Source organism: Phyllostomus discolor, chromosome 6, assembly GCF_004126475.2.
Source record: "Phyllostomus discolor isolate MPI-MPIP mPhyDis1 chromosome 6, mPhyDis1.pri.v3, whole genome shotgun sequence".
Taxonomy (NCBI): Eukaryota; Metazoa; Chordata; class Mammalia; order Chiroptera; family Phyllostomidae; genus Phyllostomus; species Phyllostomus discolor.
Genome location: NC_040908.2, coordinates 55,058,844 through 55,068,955, shown reverse-complemented (window position 1 = coordinate 55,068,955; position 10,112 = coordinate 55,058,844). Strand labels below are relative to the sequence as shown.

The following is a 10,112-nucleotide window of genomic DNA, read 5'->3' as shown; positions in this document are numbered from 1 at the left end:
TTGAAAATAGATAGGGGGAGGGTAAGAATAGTATGGGAAATGTAGAAGCTAAAGAACTTATAAGTATGACACAGGGACATGACTAAAGGGGGAGATATGGGTGGGAGAGGGTGTACAGGGTGGAGGGGAGTGAAGGGGGAAAATGGGACAACTGTAATAGCATAATCAATAAAATATATTAAAAAATGTATTTAAAATGGAAGAAAATGTGCAAAAAAAAAAAAAAAAAAAGCAGAACCCAGAACCTAGACTATTCAGGACGAGCCAAAAGCTATATAGAATCATTCCCAGGAATTAGGACTGAGCCCTGCTCAAGAAAACAAAAGACACATACAAGCTTGGCTGAATTTCTGAAATGCTATGGACAGAGACTCCTGTTTACAATTTGTTTTTCCCTTTGTAGATCAGGAGTTCCTAGAGTGGATGAAAAAGTGGGAATGTATAAGTTCAGTGACTGAAAGTTACCTCACCATGTGACCCAATCATAAATTCCTGACTGACTAGTACATCATGGTGGGTAGTCATACTTCAGGCCTATAACTTCCTGAGAAATATGTTTTTAAGCAAGCTCTGTCTGTTTTCCTTGCACTTTAGGTCAACACCATTGACATGCAGAAGTAGTTAGTTCTCTTTTCAATATTCCTCAAAGGCATAACCACTCTCAGGAGAATACATAATTTTTAACAGGCATTGTCATCCCTTTGGACTCAACTGAAAGTTTTCTCTAAGTTTGAATGTTTTCCATCAACAGGACCATCTGGAGAGAACACAGAGATGAAGACACTTGAAGATTTCCAGGTATTCTAGTCTTCCCAGCCTAGAGTCAAGATATGTGAGTGAGCAAGGCTTCTAGATGTTTCCAGTCCCCAGTCTTTCAGCTGCCACAGCTGACACCAAGTGGAATAGAAAGGAGACTTTCTTCTCTGCTTTGCTCAGATGCCTCACCAACAGACTTCATTAGCATGAGAAATGTTCTGTGTCACCGAGTTTCAGGTCTTTTTTTACACAAAGTAACAAATAGCATGCGACCTTTATGCATACCTGTCTGTTTCTGTTTCAGAAGTTTGCTTCTCTATGTAAATGGTACTTATTTTTAAGATCTCTTTGAACATTTTAACTGTAAAACTTATTTTATAGTTATTTGGTGATTTATCTGTTATTTACATTTTTAGAATAACTTCAACTTGTTGAAAAGTTAATTGTTGTTTTTTAAATTTAAATTTTCTTCATGTGTCTTGGTGATTTTATTTTCAAATTTACCTGGAACTTACTTATTTTTATTCTTTTTTCTTTTCTTGACCTTAGCCATTTTGTCTAGTGTCACTGTCATTCATTCTACCACCTAAATTTTATTCAGAGCAAGGCCATATATTTTAAGTGATGTCTGTTGTGTTACAGTGATATTATGTATATTGTCAAAGTTATTATTAGTTGTCATAATGCTCTATACAGAATTTATCTACCCGGAAATTTCCATTCTTTTCTGCTTACACAGATAATTCAACATGGCACAGTTTCAGGAAGAAATTAAATATTATTTAGCTTATTGTGTCTTTTTTTTAAAGAGAGATGCAGGAGATTCATCCACTTGGGCAGTTTTAAACTTTCATTCAGATAAGAGATGAAAATTACTCATAAACCATAGCAATATCACCACACTGCTTTGACAGTACAGCTCTGATAGTAGGCTACAAATTTGCTGTGAGTCAGTCTACATATTTGCTTGATTTTCTCCAGTATCTTGAGTAACTCAGGTATAGGTAAGGAATCTGGATGATCGATTGATCCGGGCATGGAAATTTGCAGGCAGATGCAAACAAAAAAGAATGGAGTAAAAAGTTGGGTATTCAGACAAGATTCATTGAGCTCAGGACAAAGCAACGATGTCTACGTAGATTATGTGGTGAAAACAGAAGGGGTCAGGGGATGAGGGACCCTATGGTTTCAAAGACCTAGTTGCTTCAGAGCAAGTGGGTGATACATGAAAGTGTGAGAAGATGTGCTCCAGTCTTCACAAACACTGAATTCCTAGAATGATGGCAGCCCTTGAAAGACTAGCCAGCTGATAAAATAAGGCAGTCATTAATTAGAGGCTGGACTATTGACGGTTTGACCATATTAATGATGTGAGAAAATGGTCATTTATATTGTTATGGGGCAAAAAGTATATACAAGTATATATATTTATTTGACCTTTTCTTCATTTCTTGTCAAACATGCCAAGAGGCTCACATGAAAAGCAATTTTCTAGTAAGGGGCATCTTTATACTAAATGAAAAATACTGGATATATAATCAAGATTATTAAATGACTGGCCAAATATTTTTGTTAGCACATTTCTTCACCTTTAGGAAAAATTTATTTTCCCTCTTTCTCTCTCTCCTCCCATCTCCTCTCCTCTTCTTCTTGTTTTCCTCTCATCTGTTTGTACTGTGAAAAAAATGGGTTGCACCGACAGTTTTTAAGATTGCTTCCCAACTCCAATATTTTTTGGCTTCATGTGTTTTTACATTATTCACTGTGAGATAATTATTATATATTGTTCTTAAGATAAAAAGCACTAAACAATATGGGACCCTTGATTACACAGTTATTAAAGTTGAGATGACCATATAAACATGATTTCTAAGAGGAGTTTTCCTGCCCTATGTATCTGAATATTACTTAAAGTGGTTTTGGTGTCCTTTGATGGGATTCTAATGCAATCATTTGTGTCATAATTTTGCTAGAAATTATTTCAATAGTGAAGTAATGGCTAAAACAGTGACATCTGGTGGCGTTAAGTGAGTTTTGCAGTTACTATATTTAAATTTTAATACATAGAAGACATAATAGTAAGTCAAAAGTCCATAGTAAAACATGACAAACATGTTAGAAGTTATTTCTTTCAGAAATATTCATTATTTTAAGTGTATGTTGTATTATTAGAAATATCACTTTCATTTTTAAAAAGATAACATTTATACATAGATGTGGTTTTACCTTTCATAATTATAATACAGATCCAACTATCAAAAAAACATAGAACCCTGACTAGTGTGGCTAAGTGGGTTGAGTACTGTCCTGTGAACCAAGGGGTTGCCAATTCGATTCCCAGTCAGGGCTCATGCCTGGGTTACAGGCCAGGTCCCCAGTTGGGGATGTGTAAACCATGGACATGTGTTACATCCAAGTTTCTCTCCCTCTCTTTCTCCCTCCCTCCCCCTTCCTCTAAAATAAATAAATAAAATCTTTAAAAAACAAAAAAATCCAGAAACCTTGATTTTGTATTTATTTTTACAATGAAGTGGAAGTGGAATAATTGCTGTATTACCATAATTTTTATAGTATTACTTTTTTATATCATATATTCCTAAAGAGACAATTTGAATTTGAAAACAAAAGCTGTTTATCTAAAAAAAATTCCTGTATATTCCCTGGTTTTATGAGACAGAAGATATAAGTAATAAGAAAAGCAAGTTTATTTCTCTGTTTGACATTTTCATGTGTTTTTATTAAGAGATTTACTTTTGAAATTATTTTTCTTTTCTTGCATTAAACAACTAAAAATTATGAACTCATCTGAAGGACTATAACTTTTCTCTACTATTTCAACACTCTGCTTAAGAACAAAAAATTCAATTGAATACATTTGACCAATTCATGAACTGGGAGGCATCCCATTAACAAATTGAGAATAGCCCCAAGGATCTGCATAATATAAAAGGTTTTCAGCCTTGGCTGGTGTGGCTCAGTGGATTGAGCTTTGACATACAAACAGAAAAGATCACAGTTTTGATCCCAGGTAGGGCACATACCTGGGTTGCTGGCCAGGTCAACTGGTCAATGCATCTCTTACACATTGACATTTCTCTCCTTCTCTTTTTCCCTCCCTTCCCATCTTTCAACAAATATTTTTTAAAAAGTTTTCCTAGATAGAAACTGGGTAGGACAAGAATGTTATTAAAATATAAAAGAAAGGTGCTCACTTTGGTAGCACATATACTAAAAGTGGAGTGAAACAGAGATTAGCATGGCCCCTGTGCAAGGATGTCATGCAAATGTATGAAGTGTTGCATTATTTTTACTTTTATTTATTTTTTATTTTTTAAACTTTATTCATTTATTTTTAAAGAGAGGGGAAGGAGGGAGAGTGATGCAGACACCAGTCTGCAGTGTCTGTGTCATTATGGATGAAATGAGACATTCATACAGACTACCGAGTCCGGTGGAGTAAAAGGGACAGCATGGCTTTTCTCTCAAGGGGAGCAAAAGCCTGGGGCCTTGCTGTGACCAGCCTTTATTGCATTTCTCTGCCCATTACATGATGGTCCTCATTTACTATGCACAAGTTCACTTTAGGTGGTTACCTTTTACAGAAAACACAGGAGCCAATGCCGCTAATCACATCACAGAAGAAGGATATTTGTAAATGAAAAGGCAAAAGTGGTTGAACTGGTTACACTCATCCTTGGGCAGTTTAGCATGGATTTCAGGAAGTTACTTTGCAGTAAATGTCCTCAGTTCAGGGTGAGGGAGTTTCAGCAAGAAGCAAGACTCATAGTACATTTCAGGCCTGATTCCCCACAGGAGACCCTATCCATGGGTGTGGGTCCTGTGCATCTCCCAGTGGGAGCTGGGCCCATGCCACACAGAATGGTCTCCTACAGGAGAGAGGGAGAGAAACATTGGATGTATGGTTGCCTCTCACATGCTCCCTACTGGGGACCTGGCTGCAACTCAGGCATGTGCCTTGACTGAAAATTGAACCAGCAACACTTTGGTTCTTAGGCCGGTGCTCAATCCACTGAGCCACACCAGCCAAGGCATGTGTTGCATTATATTTAATCATTAAATATAATATTTTTTATTTATAAATGGTTTTAATAAATCATTTTAAATGATTGTTTTAATCATCATAAATCATTATTCTATTTATAATGATTGATCATTATATTTAATGATTAAATATAAATATAATTCCATTAAATTTTAATGGAATACTATACAGTAGAAAGAAAGAAGGAATTTCTTCTTTTGACAGCATGGGTGGAACTGCAGAATATTATGCTAAGAGGAATAATCAAATTGGTGAAAAACAAATATCATAGGATCTCACCTATATGAGGAATAAAATAAACTAACAGACAAAATAGAGCCATAGGGATAGAAACATGGAACAGGCTGAAGGAGATGAGTGAGGAAGATCATGGTGGAGAGAAGGGGAAGGTACCAAAGAACATGTATGAATGATCCACAGACATGGGCAACAGTGTGGGCATTGACTGGGAGCTGGGGTGTGGGTGGGATGGGCAGAAGAGGGCAAAGGGGGAGAATTTAGGATAACTATAATCAACTATAATAGAATAACAATAAAAACAATTTAATAAAAGAATAAAGAAGTAATTATTTCAGATAAAGTTACTTGCACTTGGGGGAGTTGAGGAAGAGGATTCTCTTATCAGGCAGATTGCCTCAGCTTCATTTGGGAGATAAAATAACACATGTGACAGATTACCTCATTGATAATGCCCAGAAAATTTCACACTGACAGATTAATGTTGCATTCCTAGAGAAAATTGCAGTTCAGTCAGTATTAAGTCTAAATTGGGTGGTATCAGCATTGGAGCAAGTGAACCCATTTTGGGCCTGTGGTTTTCCCTTTCACAATCTCCTCCTTTTGATCAGACTCTCAGTTTGACTAAGAGATGTGATAAAAATTTAAGGCAGTAGCACCACTCTCAGCTTCTGATCTGTAGTTCTTGAAACTTTTGTTGATTCTCTGTGTTATTCATGAGGTTTTGGCTTAAGTCATGGCTTTAGGATGACAATCTTTATTTCAAACTGAACTTGCTATGGTCCCCAAGATCCAAACCAATCAAAACCAAATAAGTCAAAGAAAGACCCTGCTGAGAGAATCACATTTTGAATCCAAGTGGCTTGCTCAGTTATCTTATGTAACTGAGTTTCAACTTCCCCCAAAATGTTAGCCCAGGTGCAGCAGGTGCTGCTGTTCACAGCAGAGACACCTTTTGGCTTAGCTTAAAGTGAATTAAGGGTTACCCTACTGTCGAGAGCAACTTTGGTCAGAAAATCTCAGAATTTTTGTGGGCAACTGATGCTTTAACAGCTGATTCTGCATTATTTTCAAGAGCTAAAGAGAAGTTCCTCATTTGTATTTACTTCTAACCAGAGAAGAAGGGATCAACCAAAGGAAGCAAATTCTGAATCATGAAAAACCTTCTGACAGGTTCTTTCTAATGTGACAATGTAAATTCAGGGAAGTGACCAATGAGTGTCTCAGTTTGTTTGCGAATAGTTAGGGGCACATTTAGATAATCTAAGAGGCATTGCCTTATCATACATAAGCCATTTAGGCATTGGTAGTTCCTAAGAGAATAATAACAACTATCAATAAAGATCAATTATATTGGGCATAAACACTTCCATTGAGGTGGCACTATTAATGGACAAGTCAGAATTTTTGGTGACACCTTCTGAGACTAAAAGATTACCCCCTACACATATACCTCCTTAGGAATGACTTGGGAGATAGGGATCTTATCCCTATAGGGTATTATCTTTCCAGCCAGTGCTAGGGTTAAAGAAATAAAGAAAATATAAAAAGATTTTATGTTTAGTTAAAGTATAAAGTCTTGACTTGGCATCTTGGGTGGAAGCAGTTTACATCAGTTTCATCTCCTCTTCTTCCTTGTCAACCTGATTTTTAGGTCTGCCGGCATCTGTGTAGGACCAGATGTTATGTAGATCATTCTTTGGCTGTAAGATATACATCCAATGCATAGTTTTATACCAGTGAGAGTAGTCAGGAGTACTTGGTAAGCTTCCTTTCAATAGGGTTAAAGGACTGTTTTTCTCTGATGATACTTTTAGAAGATCAGTCACCAGGCTCTAGATTATGATCAACAGTATTACTAGAATGGGTACCTTTAACCTGTTGATGATAGGCTTAAGCATAAAACATTAAAGACTTAGAGTACATGGTCATAGTAGTATGAGATAATAAGGAATCAGCAGACATCAGGTTTACTGATGACAGCCTCATGCAGAGTGAGTTTATATTCCCAAAGGGAGGTTCTGAAAAATAGTCAGCAAGACCAGAGGCAATCTATTAAGCCAGAGAAGTCTAATAGTCTCAGCAAGTTACAAGATTTTAAGTGAGAGGGTCTTATTAATTTTCACTGCCTTGCCTGATAATTGATGGGCAGTGATAACTCCAAAAAGGTGGAAGGTTTTCTTTAAGACTTGTATAATTTGCCATTGAAGTGACTGCCTCAATCACTAAAATTTGAAAGGTATATGCCATATGGGAAATACATTGTCTACCCATTTATTTGTCATGTAAGGGCATCAGCCTTGTGACAAGAGATGGCTTCCACACATCTGGAAAACTTGCATATAATTATAAAAACATATGTATAGCCCTGGCTAGAGTAGCTCAGTAAATTGAGCTCGGGCTGCGAACCAGGCATCGCAGATTTGATTCCCAGTCATTATTACAGCCATTATTTTACCACTTAATTTCTCTAATTAAGGAGCAGACTGTTGTCATGTTACTAGAACATCAGGATGGTAAAAGTTTGGTGATAAAGGGTCATCTTTTTGCAAAGCAGAATGTACTTTATTCACATGTGCCACAATTTTGCAGATTCTGTTGCTGCTGCCTTTGCATGAACATCACCAGGGTGTTTGCCTGAAACTCAGGTGTGAGCTTCCATTTTGATGAAAGCAGTTTCAGAAGGTAAAAGAATAACAGTAAAAAAAATCATTTACTCCCTCCTTTTTTATTGGGATTCCAGAGGACTTCAGAAAAAGTCTCCCCTCACATAACATTCCCAAATCATGGATGATCCCAAGTGCATATCAGCTATCAGTATAAATAGTCTGTCTTTTGGATAACTGACATGCTCAGGTAAGGGTAGAAAGCTCTGTTTGCTGAGCGGATTTATCTTGAGAGAGGTTTCCCCTTCCAAATAGGTCGTATTGAGTAATATAGCATAACCAGCTTGAAAATTGCCTTTTCCATTGCTACAGTATGACTCTTCAACACACAAGATTAGATCAGGATTAGCTAAAAGGGTGTCTTCTCATAAATCAGGATACCGAGTCACAGAATAGAACTTCCTAACTCTCAACTATGGCGCTCACTCTCATAAGATAATGGTAGTAACATAGTAGGATTAAAGATGTTGCAGCATTTAAGACATAGATTAGGTCACAAAACCAAAAGAATCTCAGGAAGTTAGTCTGCTTGCAGAGAAATGTGGAGTCAATTCAGAGTTAAGAAGACTTTGGACAGTGTGTGAAATTTGTAATTAAGCATCATATTCCAGGATTAACTCACTAACTTTGCAGCTGCAGTGATAACCTTAAGACAGCTGGGACAGGCACAAATAACTGAATCAAACTATATGCTATCATAGGGAACAGGCCTATGTTTACTGAAATTTTAGTGAATTCATAGAATGGGGAAGTCAATAGAGAAAAATTAGGAATCCATCCACAGTCTGAAATAATCAACCAAGCCTGGAAATCCACAAAGCTATCACTTAGTTGGATTTAAGAAATGTGTGTATTAACTTAATTCTTTTTGGAGACGGCTGAATTCCTTCAGTACTTACTTCATGACCTAGGTAATGAACAGTATCTAAAGATAATTGTAATTTTTCCTCAGAGAGTTTGTGTCCTGTTTCAGCCCATTGTTGCAGCAAATAAGTGAAATCTTATATGGACTCCTCTTTGGTAACTGAACACAGAAGATATCATTTACATACTGTGAAAAGGTCGATTTCCTGGGGAACTAGAGGGTGCTTAAATCTTGAAGTACTTGAGAGAAATAAGAGGAGGCCACAGAAAGCCCTTGAGGCATAACGGGCCAGGTTTATTGTTGATTGTTGCTAGTAAAGGCAGACAGATATTGGTTGTTGGGGCTACAAGAATGCTGAAAAGGCTGAACTGGACGAAGGTCCACCACAGTGAACCATTGTGTGTCTAGCAGGACAAAAGGTGTTTGAATTTGGGACAACTGGGAAATGAGGAGTAATTATTTTATTAATAGCTCTTAAATCCTAGACAAATTGCCATGCTCATTTATTTTGGCCTGGCAAGATGGGCATATCCCAAGAACTAATTCAGGAAATGATTAGCCCCTGGGCAACTAGGTCATCTACAACTGGTGTGAGGCCTTGTATGGCCTCTGGCTTTAATGGATAGTGAGGTAATTTAGGAAGAGGTTTGGTTATATCTATCTGAATCTTTATAATAATAATCTTTGTAATCTGTATCACACAACAAAATGAATGCTTTTTTTCTTTTTTAAAATGCCCCAGTTATTTGAACTGGTTGAGATAAAAATTCTCTCTATATTTTATTATACTCACTATGAAAACATTTCACTCTGAGAGATCTGTTGCCCCATAAGGCTGAGGTTTAAAGCAGAAAGTGTAGGTGTGATACCACCTAGAATTTGGCAAAGTTTCTCATTCATTTTAATTTTTGCCTCCCCTTGGCTGTTTAAGGGGTTACTTGTAATAGTTTATTGGAGAACCCCTCAGAGCCCACCAACTGTGGGAGATGTCTGCACAGGGGCCCCCTTTGGAGTTAGAGAGTGGGACGCTCAAACCGATGTTGCATAACATCTTTTAGGATAGTGTTTTTTCCAGTGTCCCAGCTGGTACCAATTGAAACATTAATTTCTAGGCCAGTGTTTTGGAAATGGACCCCCAGTGTGTGCAATGCTGGAGGTCCAGGTGTTATTTTGGGCCTCCGGCCTTGGGGCAGCTGTAGTTGTAAAATTAATAATGTGGTTGATTTTTGTTTCTGATCTTGTTCCAGGGTCATTGCAAAATGCTCAGCTACAGATAGAAGTTTAGTTAGGACTGTGGCTTCCCATCCTATTTTCTATTAACCTAATGAGATAATTCACTTACAAAGAGGGCACCTAGAGCAGGTTGGGTGATTCTATTTACTCTGTGGAACATGGAATGCTGTACAAAGAAGGCTTCCTAGCGAGCTTTAGAGTCAGCCACAGATTCACCTTTTTTTGTCTGCATGTTTGAGTAATAGAGCAATCAATAAAGGCAGGGAAGACTCTAGGAATGGCTAGTAAAAGA

At 37.2% G+C, this 10,112-nt stretch overlaps 1 non-coding gene across 1 annotated transcript; it reads left to right on the top strand.

The window, feature by feature from the left end:
• The first annotated feature begins 3,960 nt into the window (after positions 1 to 3,960).
• On the top strand, positions 3,961 to 4,064 carry LOC114501095. The gene has a single exon (XR_003684868.1). It is a non-coding gene; the product is annotated as a U6 spliceosomal RNA (small nuclear RNA).
• Positions 4,065 to 10,112: the final 6,048 nt, after the last annotated feature.